Below are 16,922 nucleotides of genomic sequence, written 5' to 3'. Positions count from 1 at the left end.
GTTGTCTTTTCTAAAACCTTTTAGGCTTATGGTAGGATTATCTAGATGTTTGATTAAACACTCTGTAGATAGAAATTTGACCTTATACCTAGTATCACACAATTGACTTATACTTAGAAGATTATATTTAAAATTTTCAACAAGTAAAACATTTGTAATTATAAAGTCTAATTTTAATTCAATATTACCTATACCAATTACCTTGAGTTTGCCGTTGTTTCCAAAGGTGACTGTTCCTAGGCTTTAGTAAGTGAGTTGAGTGAAATTGGTGTGATCTCCAGTCATATGTTTGGAGCAACCACTGTCCAAAATCCACTTAGTTTCCTACAGTAAATAAGATTTAAAGTTAGTCTTTTGAGCATGCATTACTTAAGTGTAAAATTAATTTAAGTTTGAAATTAATTAAAAATAAAATTTTTAAGTTTTTAAGATTAAAAAAAAATTAATTTTTAATTTAAAATTAAAATTTTGAAAGTAATTTTAAGTTTAAAATTAAAATTGAAATTAATTTTTAAGTTTAAAATTTTGAAATTAATTTTTAAAATTAAAATTTTGAAATTAATTTTTAAGTTTAAAATTTTGAAATTAATTTTTAAGTTTAAAATTAAAATTTTGAAATTAATTTTTAAGTTTAAAATTAAAATTGAAATTAATTTTTAAGTTTAAAATTAAAATTGAAATTAATTTTTAAGTTTAAAATTAAAATTGAAATTAATTTTTAAGTTTAAAATTAAAATTTTGAAATTAACTTTTAAGTTTAAAATTAAAATTTTGAAATTAATTTTTAAGTTTAAAATTAAAATTGAAATTAATTTTTAAGTTTAAAATTAAAATTTTGAAATTAACTTTTAAGTTTAAAATTAAAATTTTGAAATTAATTTTAAGTTTAAAATTAAAATTTTGAAATTAATTTTAAGTTTAAAATTAAATTAATTTTTAAGTTTAAAATAAAATTTTGAAATTAATTTTTAAGTTTAAAATTAAAATTTGAAATTAATTTTTAAGTTTAAAATTAAAATTTTGAAATTAATTTTAAGTTTAAAATTAAAATTTTAATAAAAATTAATTTTTAAGTTTAAAATTAAAATTTTGAAATTAATTTTTAAGTTTAAAATTAAAATTGAAATTAATTTTTAAGTTTAAAATTAAAATTTTGAAATTAATTTTAAGTTTAAAATTAAAATTTTGAAATTAATTTTAAGTTTAAAATTAAAATTGAAATTAATTTTAAGTTAAATTAAAATTTTGAAATTAATTTTAAGTTTAAAATTAAAATTGAAATTAATTTTAAGTTTAAAATTAAAATTTTGAAATTAATTTTTAAGTTTAAAATTAAAATTGAAATTAATTTTTAAGTTTAAAATTAAAATTTTGAAATTAATTTTTAAGTTTAAAATTAAAATTTTGAAATTAATTTTTAAGTTTAAAATTAAAATTGAAATTAATTTTTAAGTTTAAAATTAAAATTTTGAAATTAATTTTTAAGTTTAAAATTAAAATTGAAATTAATTTTTAATTTTAAAATTAAAATTTTGAAATTAATTTTTAAGTTTAAAATTAAAATTTTGAAATTAATTTTTAAGTTTAAAATTAAAATTGAAATTAATTTTTAAGTTTAAAATTAAAATTTTGAAATTAATTTTTAAGTTTAAAATTAAAATTGAAATTAATTTTTAAGTTTAAAATTAAAATTTTGAAATTAGTTTTTAAGTTTAAAATTAAAATTGAAATTAATTTTTAAGTTTAAAATTAAAATTTAGCCTTATTCATCTCACCCGATCTATATTATCAATCAGGGAATCCTATGATTTCGTGAGATGAAATTGGATTTTTAATTATGGAGTTTTGGTTTAACGTGTGTTAGATTCAGATTTAATTTTGGTTTCCACAAATAGGCATTCTTCGGATAAACTTCTAAGCTTGGTGAGTCACATGGACATCATTAGAAGTAACCAACCTTTCGAGGTTTTCCGAATAGTCCTATCCACGGAACTTAGTACTAAATCTTGGTCTAACTGGTTAGGATTCATTTAAGGGTAGCTTCGGTCAGTTCCACTTGGCCAAATGTACCAGATCGAAGCCATATCTTTCTAGACATGCGATGCCCAAGCTTCCCTAACGTACTATCATCCAAAAATTTCACCAGTACCATGATTCAAGTTAAACTTGGTCTCTAATTCTAATTACCCTGTCGGGTAAATTAGTTTTGAAGGTGCCAGCTATTCTGGAGCCTCCCCCTGAATTATTGGCCTTTAATAAATTTTGATTTTAGGCTTGTGTCGATTCTTTTTATAGTTATGGTTAACTTGGTGATAATATTGTTGATTTTTAAACTGTTTAGATTTTGAATTTGATTTAGGTTTGTATTTTGGATTTTGGTTTGGTTTATTTGATTTTATATAATGTATTTTTTCTTTAGGTATATAATATTGATTGAGTCCTACTTGCGTGGTTAAGCACGCTTTCGGAACCCACGCTTGATTAGTTGATTTGTATTGAGTTATTAACGACTTAAAAGTTTTATTTGAGTTTGACTTGTATCCGAGTCCGGTTTTATTATAACATGCTTTTTGATTGTTCAGGATTAAGTCAAGATTTTTTGATCTTGCTGTGAATTTTTCTAACATTCCTTTTAAACTGTTGATCTCATTTTTTAGTGATAAGTTCTCCTCCTCAAGTGTTAGATCTTGAGTTGGATTTGAATTTTTGATTTGTTCCTTGAGGTTTTGATTTTCCTCAAGAAGTGATTTGTTTTCATTTTCTATTTTGGTTAATTTACTATTTAAACAGGAAATAATTCTAAAAAAAATTTTGTTTAAATTAAAATATACCTCATTCGGGCCTTCGGAAACGAGTATGGACTCGTGGCTTGTTTCGGGTTCAGACCCGTCTTCATCTTCCGACTCGTCTTCTGTTTCGTCTTCGCGGGCCATTAGTGCGAGGTGGCTCTGATGTTTCTGCTCTTCTTCCTCTGATTCGTCCGAGGAGTCGTCCCACGTTGCTTTGAGTGCCTTCTTTCTAGTTGGCTTTGGTTTGTCGAACTTCAGTTTTGGGCATTCGTTCTTGTAGTGTCCCTTTTTATTGCAGCCGTAGCAAGTCACGTTCTTTTGTTCTGAAGGAGAACTGATCTTTTGAAGATCCTTTTTGCTGAAGCTCCTCTTTCTCCTGGTGAATATTTTTCTTACCAAGTTCACCAGGTGTTCTTCGTCTTCGGAGTCTTGGTCGGAGTCTTCTTCAAATTCAGGCTTGCTTTTCTTTTCTTTGGAGGAACCTGCAAATAAAGCTACACCTTTCTCGGCTCTAGCATTAGTTTGTTCGTGTAATTCTAATTCACAGAAAAGCTCATCTAATTTTAATTTAGAAAGATTCTTAGAAATTTTGTAGGCATCCACTATTGATGCCCACAAACTATTACGTGGAAAGGCGTTTAATGCGTACCTTATTAAGTCTCTATTATCCATCTGGTGGCCTATCGCATGAAGCCCGTTGAGGATATCCTTGATCCTCGCGTGGAGTTGATTCGCCGTTTCACCTTCCTGCATTTTTATATTAAAAATTTTATTCAAGAGCAAGTCTCGTTTGGTTACCTTGGCGTCGCTCGTTCCCTCGTGTAGCTCGATCAATTTGTCCCACAGCTCTTTAGCGTTTTTGTGTGGACCGACTCTGTTTAGTTCTTCTCTTGTTAATCCGCACTGTAGAGTGTTGATTGCTTTATTTTCTGTTGATGCTTTCTTCTTCAAATCAGCTGTCCAGTCTTCAGGATCCAGTATATTCCCGGAAGTGTCTGCTGGAATTTTGTAGGGCCTCGTAACGCTCATCCACTGGTCGAAGTCTGTTTTGAGGTAGACCTCCATGCGCTTCTTCTAGTACGGAAAATCGTCCCCATTGAAAAGTGGAGGTCGTACTGTGCTGAAGCCTTCTTGTTGGGACATCCTGTACACAGATAAATAACCAAAAAAAATCCCAAGACTTGGTCTTGGATTAGTAGTGCGGGAGGAGAAAATAAAAATAAAAAATCTAGATTGGTGTTGCACCAATTTAGCAAGAAAAAATTATAGAAAATTATAAACTAGTTTGGAGTTTTGAGTGTAAAACTGAAGACCGGAAAAAGAAAGAATTTCACCCCCAGTATGATTGGTGGTTGCACCAAATCAGAGCGGTACCTGCTCTGATACCACTTGTAGGACCGTTAGATTCGATAGAGGGGGGGTGAATATCGATTCAAAAACTTAGAGTATAAACACAGCGGAAAAGTAAAATAGACACAAATGTTTTTTACTTCGTTCGGAGCCTGTGACGACTCCTACTCGAAGGCCCGTGGTCCTTGACCACTTTCGTTGGGCAATCACTAACAAATCGAAATGTGATTACAGAATGAATATAGGAAATGCTAGTGAAAATAAAGCAATACCGACAAGGAAATTAAATAAAAACTGAAGGAGTACTTTCTCGGAGCGTTGTTGGCGTCGCACTGAACGTCGAGCAGCAAGACCAGCAGTAGAAGAGTTCTCAGATGAATTGTTGATGAAGCTCCTGCCTGGGGCTTCTTTTATATGCTGTTCCGGGCGCCTGGATCCCTTCCGGGCGCCTGGAATGCGACGTAGCTGCACAAACCGTGATGCTCCACGTGGCGACGACTCGGCTGGATATAATTTGCCTTCCGGGCGCCCGGACCTCCGGGCGCCCGGACCACCTTGTTCCAGAAATCTCCTTTTTCCTGCAAAACAAAGTTAGTCCGAGGCAATATATATCCTGCAAAACAGATTATTAGCACATTTATAATAGTATGAATTAGCATAAGTTAGTATGACTTAGATTCCGTCTTTCCGAGACCGGAATCTAGTCACGATCTCGACTTAGACATCCGAAATGGATCTAAGCCGGATCGACGCCTAATGTTCCCTTCCCGGGAACACGTCCTCGCAGTCACTCCCCTCCAGTGACTTACCTCACTTACCTGCCAGACGTCCGGTCAGCCTTTCGACCCGTCTGGACTTCTTGCCAACTATTCGGTCAGCCCGTCGACCTAGCTGGACTTCTTGCTAGCTATCCGGTCAGCCCGTCGACCTAGCTAGACTTCTCGCCAAGCGTCCGGTCAGCCCGTCGACCCGCTTGGACTTCTCACCAGCTATCCGGCCAGCCCGTTGACCTAGCTGGACTTATCCTGCACACTCGATCAGAGTGTTAGATAACGACGAACCTAACTTAACCTGATTTGTCATTCATCAAAACCTGAGTTAGACCGTTAGTGCTAACCGCACCAACAATCTAAATTTTTTTCGATCTTATAATTGTTATCAGAGCCCGGACTGCCAAAAGGTTTAACCGTCGATTGTGCACAAGAGTTATGGTCTGATTGAGCCATGTGAGTATAATATTGACCTCGAACAAAGAAAGTGGGGGCTCCTATGTTCGGATCAAGAGGATCAGACACCATGCAGGAAGTCCTAGTAGGTCAGGTGGACCGAGGGGCAGGAAGACCTGGTGGGTCGAGGATCGGACGTGGGAAGTCTGTGATCTTTTGTTTGAGGGGGGATTGTTGGGGTTGCAAGGTTGCAAACATAGTCCCACATTGAAAACACGTGGGAAAGATCATGGGTTTATAAGAGAAAAGATATCTACATTGGCATAAGGCCTTTTGGGTAGAGTCCAAGAGCAAAACCATGAGGACTTAGGCCCAAAATGGACAATGTCATACCATTGTGGAGATATCTAAATTCTTTTCGATCTTACAAAAAATCCCTGAGTGTGAAGTCAGGTAGATAGACAATGAAACCTTGCACGAGATGCTTGCCGAATACTATATATAGATTTATGAAGTTAGCACATGTGTGTTGGAAGTTGCAAGTGGATAATCTCGGTGGTTGCTCCATAAAACAGTTTCTTCAAGATATCCATGAAGAAAAGCATTGGAAACATCTAATTGTCGTATCGTCCAATTAGAGCTAACAGCTATAGATAGTAGCAATTTGATAGTTATAATTTTGACGACTAGACTAAAAGTATCATTAAAGTCAATACCTGGTTGTTGATTAAAGTCTTTAGCAACAAGACGAACTTTGTAACATTCAATAGATCCATCTGCAAGATACTTAATTCAGTATACTCATTTAGAACCCACAGTATTCATAAATGGAGTACGAAGAACTAAGCTCCAGATTGCATTGCGAAGAAGAGCATCAAACTCTGTAGTCATCGCAACACGCCAATTTAGATCTTTGATTGCTTGTGTAAAGATAGAAGGTTCAACAAAATTTGAAGAATTAATAGAGCATGTGGAAAAGGATAACGAGTGGAAACTAGTTGACATCATGCATAAATATCTCTTAGAGGAAGCATTCGCTAAGAAGTATCATCATTAGAGCTACTCGGAGATGAGTGATCAGACTTATTGGAATCGAAACTAGAGAGTAGATCACCACTAGTCGCTGAGTCTACTGGAATTTGTGGAGATGGAGCAGGACTCCAAGATATCATCCCCCTTATACTTTTAATATGTCCTGATGAAGTAATCTATGAGGATTCTAGTATATTACTAGGTGATATTAGATAAGTTCCTTGATTATCTGAAGGAGGAGCCGAGGTAGTAACTGTAAACGGGAAAAGAGATTCATTAAAAGTAACATGTTGAGAAATATATATCTGTCCGGTCGAAATATGGAGGCAATGGTACCCATGATGTAAATTATTATAACAAAAAAAAAATATATTGTTGAGAGCGAGGGTTTAACTTGTGTTTAGAGTAGGGTCGTAGCTAAGTATAACATGCACAAGTAAAGATTCGGAAGAAAAAATAATATGGAGGGCGATTATAAAGTCTCTCCAAAGGGCACTTATTTTGAAGTAGTGGAATGGGTAAAAGATTGATAAGGTAAACTACGGTTTGAAAGACATCATCCTAAAATTGAAGTGGAACTAAGGCATGATTAAGAAGAGCTAAGGCAGTTTCTGTTGGATCGAATGAGTGCGATAGAGGGGGAGGGAGAATATCGCACTTTTAAAACTTTTCTTTTACTCGTTAAAAATAAAGTCGTGTAGTGGAAAAATAAAGAATAGTTCGGTACTTGGTTCGGAGCCTAGGTTGACTCCTATTTCAAGGCCCGCGATCCTTGATCGCACCGATGGGCAATCCACTAAAATTCTTCTTTCCAAAAACCTCGGAAAGAAGTAATGCGTACAGTATGCAATAATATAAGATAGTAACAACCTACTATCTTATATAAGTTTAAGTACAATGCACAAACAAAATATACCGACAGTATGTGAAGTTGAAGCTTGGTCGACACTTGCTTGCATGTAGATGACTTGTAGAGAAGAAGCGTGAACAGTAGCAGTTAGCACAGAGATGAACTTTGAACCCCCGCAGATTTCGTTACACAGCCTCGGACCTCGAGCTCTCTTTTATAAGAATCGTCGATATATATTCGGTTGACTGATCCCTAGGTTCGGTCAACCGAACCAGCTCCCTTCCTTCCTGGCTAAGATTCGATTATGATTCGATCTTCGATAATTAATGATCATTAAGGGTTCAGTCGACCAATCTCTCTGTTCGGCCGACCGAACAGGCTCCTTTCCTATTCGTCGAGATTTACCGAGATTCGCATTTACTATGTCTTTAATGATTAATCGTTCGGTTGACTGATCCTCTGGTTCGGTCGACCAGTCAGTGTATTTTCCTTTACTGCTGATCGTTGTTGATTGAACTGTGCTGAGTCACCCTGGTTCGGTTGACCGATCCCTACGTTCGGTCGACCGATCCCTATGTTTGATCGACCGATCAGGCCATAACCTGCAAAACAATGTTAGACAAAGTATCCCTACAACACATAGGTTAGCACAGTAAGATATAATACATGAGTAATATTAGACAGTAGAACCTGTCTTGATCTCAACTTGGAAACCTTCCCAATTTCTTTAGTTGGATCAGCGACCTTAGGTTGTTCCCTTCAGAAACTCGACCTCTCTATCGCTCCTCTAGTTATTTACCTTAACCTAGCTGCCAAACATTGATCCTCCAGATCTTGTTTGGACTTTTCACTTAGCCTTGATCGGCTCGCCAGGACTTTTTTTCGACCTTCGGTCCTCCAGACCTCTCGATCACACTGCCAATCGTCAGGTCCTCTCTACCCACTTGGACTTTCACCTGAGTTCCCGATCTGCTAAGACCTTTCTTGCCTAGCCTCCAGCTAGGTCTTTTCCCGGTTGAGAAAACAACCTGCACACTCAGTTAACTTTTTAGATCACAACAAAATTTAACTTAAACCTTTGACAACATTGAAACTCAGGTTTGATTCTGGTGTAACTTGCACCAACAGTTTCAACCACATGATGATGTTTTCTCTCGGTGGATCCATTTTGCTCAGGAGTGTGGGGACAAGAGACTCGATGGAGGATGCCATCGAAAGTAAGATGACAATGAAGCGCTTGATAATCTCCATCCTAATCAAAATGGAGGGAGAGTATTTTACGATCAAAATAACGCACAACATACTTTTGAAAATGACAAAAAATATCGAAGAGATCAAATTTTCTTTTCATAGGAAAAATATAAGTAAACTTGCTAAAGTTATCAATAAAAATAACATAGTAAAGAAAATCCTGATTAAAAAGAATAGGAGTAGGACCTCATACATCAGAGTGAATAATTTCTAAAGGAAAACTAGAGTTGCAAGCAGAGGATGCAAAAGGGAGTTTATGAGATTTTACTTTCATATAAGCTTCACATAAATGAGATGATGACGCTAAAGAAGTTGGTAAACCAAAACGATTAATAATATCCTGAATAAGACATAGAGATGGGTGACCAAGATGTGCATGTTAAGAAAATGTGTTCGTACGTTCTCCAACAAAGGTTTTGAGAGAGGTGAGTTGAAGATGATAAAGACCATTTTTAGTGTCCCCTTGGAGTAGAATAGTTCTTGTCGCGAGATCCTTCACAAGACAATGATGAGGATGAAATTCAAAATACACATTATTATCAAGAACAAATTGATGTATGGAAAGTAAATTTTTAGTGATAGAAAGAATATGAAGAGTGTTGTGCATGCAAAAAGTACGACCACATAAATGAAAGGATGTGTTTCTAATGTGAGCAATTTACAAACCTGAACCATTGTCTATTTGTACCATGTCGGGTCCATGATAAGGCTAAGGTTCTGTAAGAATATCATACTCCGGTGTAACATGATGAGTAGCTCCAAAATTCGAATGTCATCCTGGGGTTTCAGAAATCGATGACATTGCATTAGGAGGGATGGAGAGTGAGAATGCTCCAGAATGAGATGATTGAGTACTAGATTGCCAAGATGAGGGAGGGGGTCTATTTGATAATACAGGTCCTCCTCAAAAATTTGAATCATATCTTTTATAACATTAATTTTGAGTATAATATTAATGACTATAGTTAAAGCAAATATGACAACATCCTTGACCTTGAACTCGACCTCGACCTCGACCTCGGCCTCGACCTCAACCTCAACCTCGGCCTCTGAAACCTCTAATCAAATTTTGATGATCATGTTGGGGTGGAGACTGATTATGTTGATCAGGTTATGGACCTTTGCCAATCATGTGTGTCGATAAAGATAGAGAATCTGGCATCCTTTGAAATTGTATTTATAGAAACCTTTCATGAGAAGATAGCATACCATGAAGAGTTTCGAGTGACACTTGATCCATGCGAGTCATCACAATAGGAATAAAACTATTATATTGAAGACCCAAACCTACGAGAACATGCATTAATAGTTCTAGATCAGAGACCGGATGTCCAATTGCAGCTAGGTTGTTAGCAATGGTCATGACTGATTGCATATAATTATTGATAGAGACATCTCCTCATTGTACAGACTGTAATTATAAACGAAATTGGAGAACCCGTGCTTGAGAGTGAGATGCAAAAGAATGATCAAGAACTTCTCAAATATGACGAGAGGTGTTGAGGCCAACGAGCATGGGAAATATAGGCTTAATAATTGATTAGATTAATCAAGTCAAGACTAATTGATCTTTCTTAAACAAAATAGCATAGGATGAAATATCTTTATGAGGTGAGATGAAGTACCATCAACATGACTAAGTATGTCATGAACACAAAGTAACGAAAGATATTATAATTTCTATAGTAAATAATTATAATAGTCAAGTTTAACATAAAAAATAATGAACCGTATAAAAAGGAAAGACATATTTTATAACGGTGCAGGATGTCAATAAAATCTAAAGAAAATAATTTTTCTTTTTTTCCCTTATTTTTATTTTTTTCTGTCTCTGCTTGTTTTTTTATTGCTCTCGTTTTTTTCTCTCTCGGATTTTTTTCTAGTTGTTTTTTTCTTTTTTTTTCTCTCTGTTTCTTTTGTTTCTGCTTTTTTTTTAACACTATGGAGAAGAAAATAGTACGGAAAGGGAAAAAACAAAGGGGGGAAAACAATGAGGAGATAGATAAAACGAAGAAATAATACTTCTATTTTGCTGTGATTGATATTATTGTTGTTGATAAAAATGAGTAGTTTATAAAGGAGACAAAAAGTTGTTGTCGAACAATCTCTGTAAATAATGATATTAAATCAGCATGTAAAAATTTTCATAGTTGCTCTAATAAAAATTCGGAAGAAGAAAATTGAAAGATAGAGAAAATGACTCTAGTATCATTGAAACTAATAAATAGAGGAAAGAAATAACATACAGAATAATTATTTTATCTGTGATTCATGTTGATCTTGACTGTGATACTGATCTTGATTATAATACCAAATATAATAAATCTCAATTGATTGAAATCAATTCGAGATTATTTTTTATTAGTCATTAATAGTCGCGGATCAAATTATTCTCTCTCTAGTTCCGCGGATACTCAGGAGTCGCGAAATCGATATTATTATTCTCTCTCGACTCGGACATATTTGCGGATCAATTTATTATCTCTCTGTCTCCACCAGCACTCAGGAGTCGTGAGATTGACAATTATTACTATCTCTATACTCGGATATAGTGGTAGATCTATTTATTCTCTCCAACTCCACCGGTACTTAAGAGTCATGAAATCGAACTTATTATTATCTCTCCGGCTCCACGTATACTCAAGAGTCGTAAGATCGACCATTATTACTATCTCCTGACTCAGACATAGTCGTGAATCTGTTTATTCTCTCCAACTCCACTAGTACTCGGGAGTTGTAAGATCGAGCTTATTATTATCTCTCCAACTCCGCGAATACTCGAGAGTCACGACATCGACCTTATTATTTTCTCCCAACTCGGATATAGTCACAAATCGAGTTATTCTCACTCTCTAGCTTCGCGGATACTTGGGAATCATGAGATCGATATTATTATTCTCTCCTGATTCAGACATAGCCGTTAATCAAATTATTATCTCTCCAACTTTATAGACACTTGGGATTCATGAGAGCAACCATCATTACGATCTCGCGACTCAAACATAGTCATGGATCTATTTATTCTTTCCAACTCCACTGATACTCAGGAATCGTAAGATCGAACTTATTATTATCTCTTCGGATCCGTGAATATTTAGAGTCATGAGATCGACAATTATTACTATCTTTCGACTCGGACAAATTCGCGCAAATCGAGTTATTATCTCTCCGATTCTATAGATACTTGAGAGTCGCGAGATCAACATTATTATTCTCTCTCGACTCGGATATAATCGCAAGTTAAGTTATTCTCTTTCCGACACCATACACACTTGGGAGTCGTGAGCTATCTTATTCTCAACCACATGGACTCAGATGACCAAATACTTATCTAGTCGGTCAGCCTACACCCTCGGTCTGGCAGGGTGGACTAGTGCGCTGGTTTGGGGGCCGTACTGCCCGCCACTCTGGTTGAATTCACGCTCGGTGAGGAGAAGGATTTCTACAATGTGAGCCTGGTGGATGGGGGCAACCCGCTGGTGGTGTGGAAGTGGCGAGCGAGAATTGCCCGTCGATGGGGTGAGTGGCCTGTTGGAAACAGAAATTATGGGAGAAGAAAAAAGAATTATAGAAGGAAAAATGTGGATGAGAAGAAATAACTCTATGTGGAAGAGGAGTAGAAGAAAATAGAAAACTCAACTTGTTCATTCATGAGAAAGAAGTACATATTTATAGGCTTATTGGATAAGCACTAATATGAGATAATCATGATATTTTAAAAAATAATAATAATAATAAATAAATTCTATCTCCACGAACTCTTATCAATTCATCAAGTTCTATCTCTATCCTATCTCTAGTCAAGACTTGCCACATCACCATTTTATCTCCATAAAATTTTATCAACAAAAAATCAAGTTTAATTTTCAACACCCCCTCTTAAACTTGATTTTGTGACTCCAAGCAAATATCGCATTTTGATGAAGTCTTCAAATTTAAGTGGCTTGGTAAAAATATCAGCAACTTGATCTTGAGACTTTATATATTCCACTTGCACCTCTTTTCTTGTAATGCATTCTGTAATATAGTGAAAGCGCGTATCGATGTGCTTGCTTCTATCATGGAAGACTGGATTTTTTGCTAGTGCTATTGTAGACTTGTTATCAACTCGTATCTTGGTTGCCTCTTCTTGTGGTAAACTTAACTCATTCAATAAATTTCTGAGCCAAACAGCATGACAAACACATGAAGTCGCAGCCACATACTCTGCTTCACAAGTAGAAAGTGTGACAATAGGCTATTTTTTCGACATCCAAGTGAAAGTTGTATCTCCCATAAAGAACACAAATCCTGTAGTGCTCTTTCTATCATCTATATCTCCACCCCAATCACTGTCACTATATCCTTCAAGTTTGAAGTGCTTAGATGTTGAATAAAGTAATCCAAAATCTATCGTACCTTTGATATAGCGCAAAATTCTTTTAGCGATCTTAAGGTGGGTAGTAGTTGGATCTTCCATGTAGCGACTAACAAGTCCAACAGCATAAAGAATATCAGGCCTTGTACACGTCAAGTATCGTAAACTTCCAACTAAACTCTTAAAAAATGTTGGATCAACTTTTTCTTCTTCATCATGCTTTGATAGCTTGACTCCACATTCTACTGGGGTATTTGTAGACTTACTGTTATCCATCCTGAACTTCTTTAATATCTCTCTTGCATAACTTGCTTGTGAGATGAAGCTTCCATCTTCCCTTTGGTTCACTTCAATGCCCAGATAGTATGCCATGAGCCCAATATCAGTCATTTCAAACTCTTTAGTCATCGCTTCTTTAAATTCTCCAAACATACTTGGATTGCTTCCTGTGAAGATCAAGTCATCGACATATAGGCATACAATCAAAACATCTTTATCCTTACTCTGAATGTATAATGCATGTTCATAAGGACATTTGATGAAGCCTTTCTCTTGCAGGTGCTTGTCTATTCAGTTATTCTATGCCCTTGGTGCTTGCTTTAACCCGTAGAGAGCCTTCTTCAATTTTAGAACTCTGTCTATTTGTCCTTTAACTTCATAACCTGATGGTTGCTGAATATAGACTTCTTCTTCAAGAACTCCATTTAAAAAAGCAGATTTTACATCCATTTGATGTATTTTCCACTTATTTTGAGCTGCTAAAGCAATGATTAGTCTGACAGTTTCTAATCGAGCAACGGGAGCGAATACCTCATCATAATCAATGCCAGATCTTTGACTGTAGCCTTTTGCCACCAATCTTGCTTTATATCTTTCAACTTCTCCTTTGGCATTCTTCTTTATTTTGTATACCCACTTCACACCAATCGCCTTATGCCCTTTAGGAAATGTCGTTAACTCCCATGTGTCATTCTTCTCTATCGCCTTGATTTCTTCATCCATTGCATCTTTCCACCTTTTGCTTTTTACAGCTTCTTGGAAATCTATAGGCTCGCAATCCGCAAAGAGACAAAATAGAGTAAGATTATCTTGATTTTCAGTTACCTCATAAATTTCCCGTAAGCTTCTAAAGCGTGGTACTCTTTCACTTGAAGTTGATGCAGATAAATTCTCTTCAGTACTTGATGTTGGTGTTACTAGTAGAGTAGTAGGCTCCTCTCTTGTTTGCTCTACCCTTGGTTGCTCCACATTTTCTTCTTCAAAGTATGGGAAGAAGTTGTAATCTTTATTTTGAGATTCCCAATTCCATTCTTCTTCTTCATTAAATATGACATCTCGGCTGATGATTGTCTTCCCAGTATCTGGATTGTATAACTTATACCCTTTTGAGTTAGTATCATAGCCAATAAAAATAAATTTCTTACTTTTATCATCCAGTTTGCTTCTTGCTTCATCAGGCACATGAACGTGTGTTATACTCCCAAAAACTCTTAGATGAGAAATTCCAGGTTTCCTTCCGCTCCACGCTTCTTGTGGTATCTTGCCCCCACACACTCCTAGTTGGTGATCGGTTGGATAAGTATACTGCACATGCAACCACTTCTGCCCAAAGTTCCTTTAGTAGCCTCTTGCTTTTGAGAATGCTCCTTGCCATGTCAAGGATGGTTCGATTCTTTCTTTCCGCCACTCCATTTTGTTGAGGAGATCTTGGAACTGTCAAGGGTCGTCGTATTCCGTTGGCTTCACAAAATTCTTGAAACTCATTTGAGGTAAATTCTCTTCCTCGATCGGAACACATAGCTTTGACCTCGAGACCGCTCTCCTTTTCTATGGTAGCTTTAAATTTCTTGAATATGCCGAAGGCCTCCGATTTTTGCTTCAAGAAGTATACCCAAGTTTTCCGAGAAAAATCATCTATGAAAAGAATGAAATAATTACTCTTACCAAGTGAACTTGGCTTTATCGGACCGCAAACATCTGTATGTATAAGTTCAAGAGGCTTTTGTGCTCTTGAACTTGACTCCTTTGGAAAACCTCTTCTAAATTGCTTCCCACGTAGACATGCTTCACATACTTGATCAGGATGTTTGATGTAAGGTAGTCCTCTCACCATCTCCTTCTTTGAAAGCAGTTCTAGTCCTCCGAAATTCAGATGTCCAAATCGAAGATGTCATAGCCAAGTGATGTCTTTGTAACAAGCTTTGAGACAGTTGACGACATCATTTTGAATATTAAGTAAGAACATTCTATTTTTTTGACATAGGCACCTTAGCAATTAAGCAACCAATATGATCTTTCAAGATGAGCATACCATCTTTTAGATGAATATCATACCCTTTTGCCAAAAGTTGTCCTAAGATTAGGATGTTGCTCTTCATATTTGGTACAAAGAAAACATTTGAGATAAATTCGTGTTTTCCATTCTTCAAACGGATGAGAATGTTACCTTTGCCTTTTACCTCAATCTTTGATTCATCTCCGAAGGATACATTACCACCAACTGATTCATCAAGCTCTACGAACATGCTTCTTTTCCCGCACATATGATTGCTTGCACCAGTGTCGAGATACCAAATTGTATCTTCTTCTCTTTCATTATCTTTATACGCTAGCAGTAGGGTGCCATCTTCTTCTTTCCTTTCTTCCATATAATTTACTCTTTCATATACTTTATTCTTGGGTGATCTACATTCTTTTGCATAATGTCCAAATTTGTCACAATTGTAGCACTTAACTTGAGATTTATCGTACCTCGAGTTTGTATACCCTCTTCCACGCCCTCTTGTTGAATGTTCTCCTGTTTTATTGTTGTTGTTGGAGACCCATCCTTGCTCATTAGAACGGCCTCGTCCATATCCACGACCTCTTCCCCGTTGACTTCTATTATTACTGGAGCTTTCATCTTTCTTTGTCGGTTGAAGAGTCATCTTTAGGAGTTGTTGAGTAATTTCTTCATTATCCCAGGAGTTGCTCAATCGTCATGACTTGTAGATCCTTGGTCTCTTCGATAATGGTTGTAATGCTATCAAATTTTGAATCCAATGATCGAAGAATTTTCTCAATGATAGTTACTTCTTCTAGTTTCTTACCATTTCTCTTTAGTTGATTGGAAATGGTAGAGACTCTAGAAAAATAATCTGATACTAACTCACCTTTTTTCATACGAAGAGCATCAAATTGACTTCTTAATGTCTGAAGTCGTACCTTTTTTACTTTTTCTTCTCCTTGATATGAGACTTGGAGCTTTTCCCATGCTTGCTTGGCTGAAGTAGCACTTGAAATCTTCTCAAAACCATCCTCATCTAAAGCTTGATAAATGAGGAAGAGAGTCTTCTTGTCTCTCTTTCTTAAATCTCTCAGACTATCTTTTTCAGTTGAAGATAACGTCGAGTCGTCACGAGGCTCAACGTAGCCTTTTTCTATAACTTCCCAAACATCATGAGCTCCAAGAAGCATCTTCATCTTGATACTCCAATTGTCATAATTACTCGCTTTGAGTACTGGAACTTGGAAGGGAACCATACCTCCATTAGCCATAGCTCTGATACCACTTTGTTGGAAACAGAAATTATGGGAGAAGAAAAAAGAATTATAGAAGGAAAATTGTGGATGAAAAGAAATAACTCTATGTGGAAGAGGAGTAGAAGAAAATAGAAAACTCAACTTGTTCATTCATGAGAAAGAAGTACATATTTATAGGCTTATTGGATAAGCACTAATATGAGATAATCATGATATTTTTTAAAAAAATAATAATAATAAATAAATTCTATCTCCACGAACTCTTATCAATTCATCAAGTTCTATCTCTATCCTATCTCTAGTCAAGACTTGTCACATCACCATTTTATCTCCATAAAATTTTATCAACAAAAAATCAAGTTTAATTTTCAACATGGTCTGTGGGCATAAATCGACGATGCCCTGTGTAGATCCGGGCCAGGGATGGCACGGCTTGCCGGAGCGCTTAAGACGCGTTAGGCCGATCGGAGTTCTACAGCGGGGAGTATAGGAACCCACAGACTTGCTGGTCATCGACGTATGCTCAGATGTTCAAGGCAACGTGCCCATGATCCTACAGCTTCACCTTTGATGATGTCACCTCCACCTTTACCTGCACCGCCACC

This window comes from Zingiber officinale, chromosome 2A, assembly GCF_018446385.1.
Source record: "Zingiber officinale cultivar Zhangliang chromosome 2A, Zo_v1.1, whole genome shotgun sequence".
In the NCBI taxonomy this organism is placed as follows: Eukaryota; Viridiplantae; Streptophyta; class Magnoliopsida; order Zingiberales; family Zingiberaceae; genus Zingiber; species Zingiber officinale.
Note: the sequence above shows the minus strand (reverse complement) of the source record.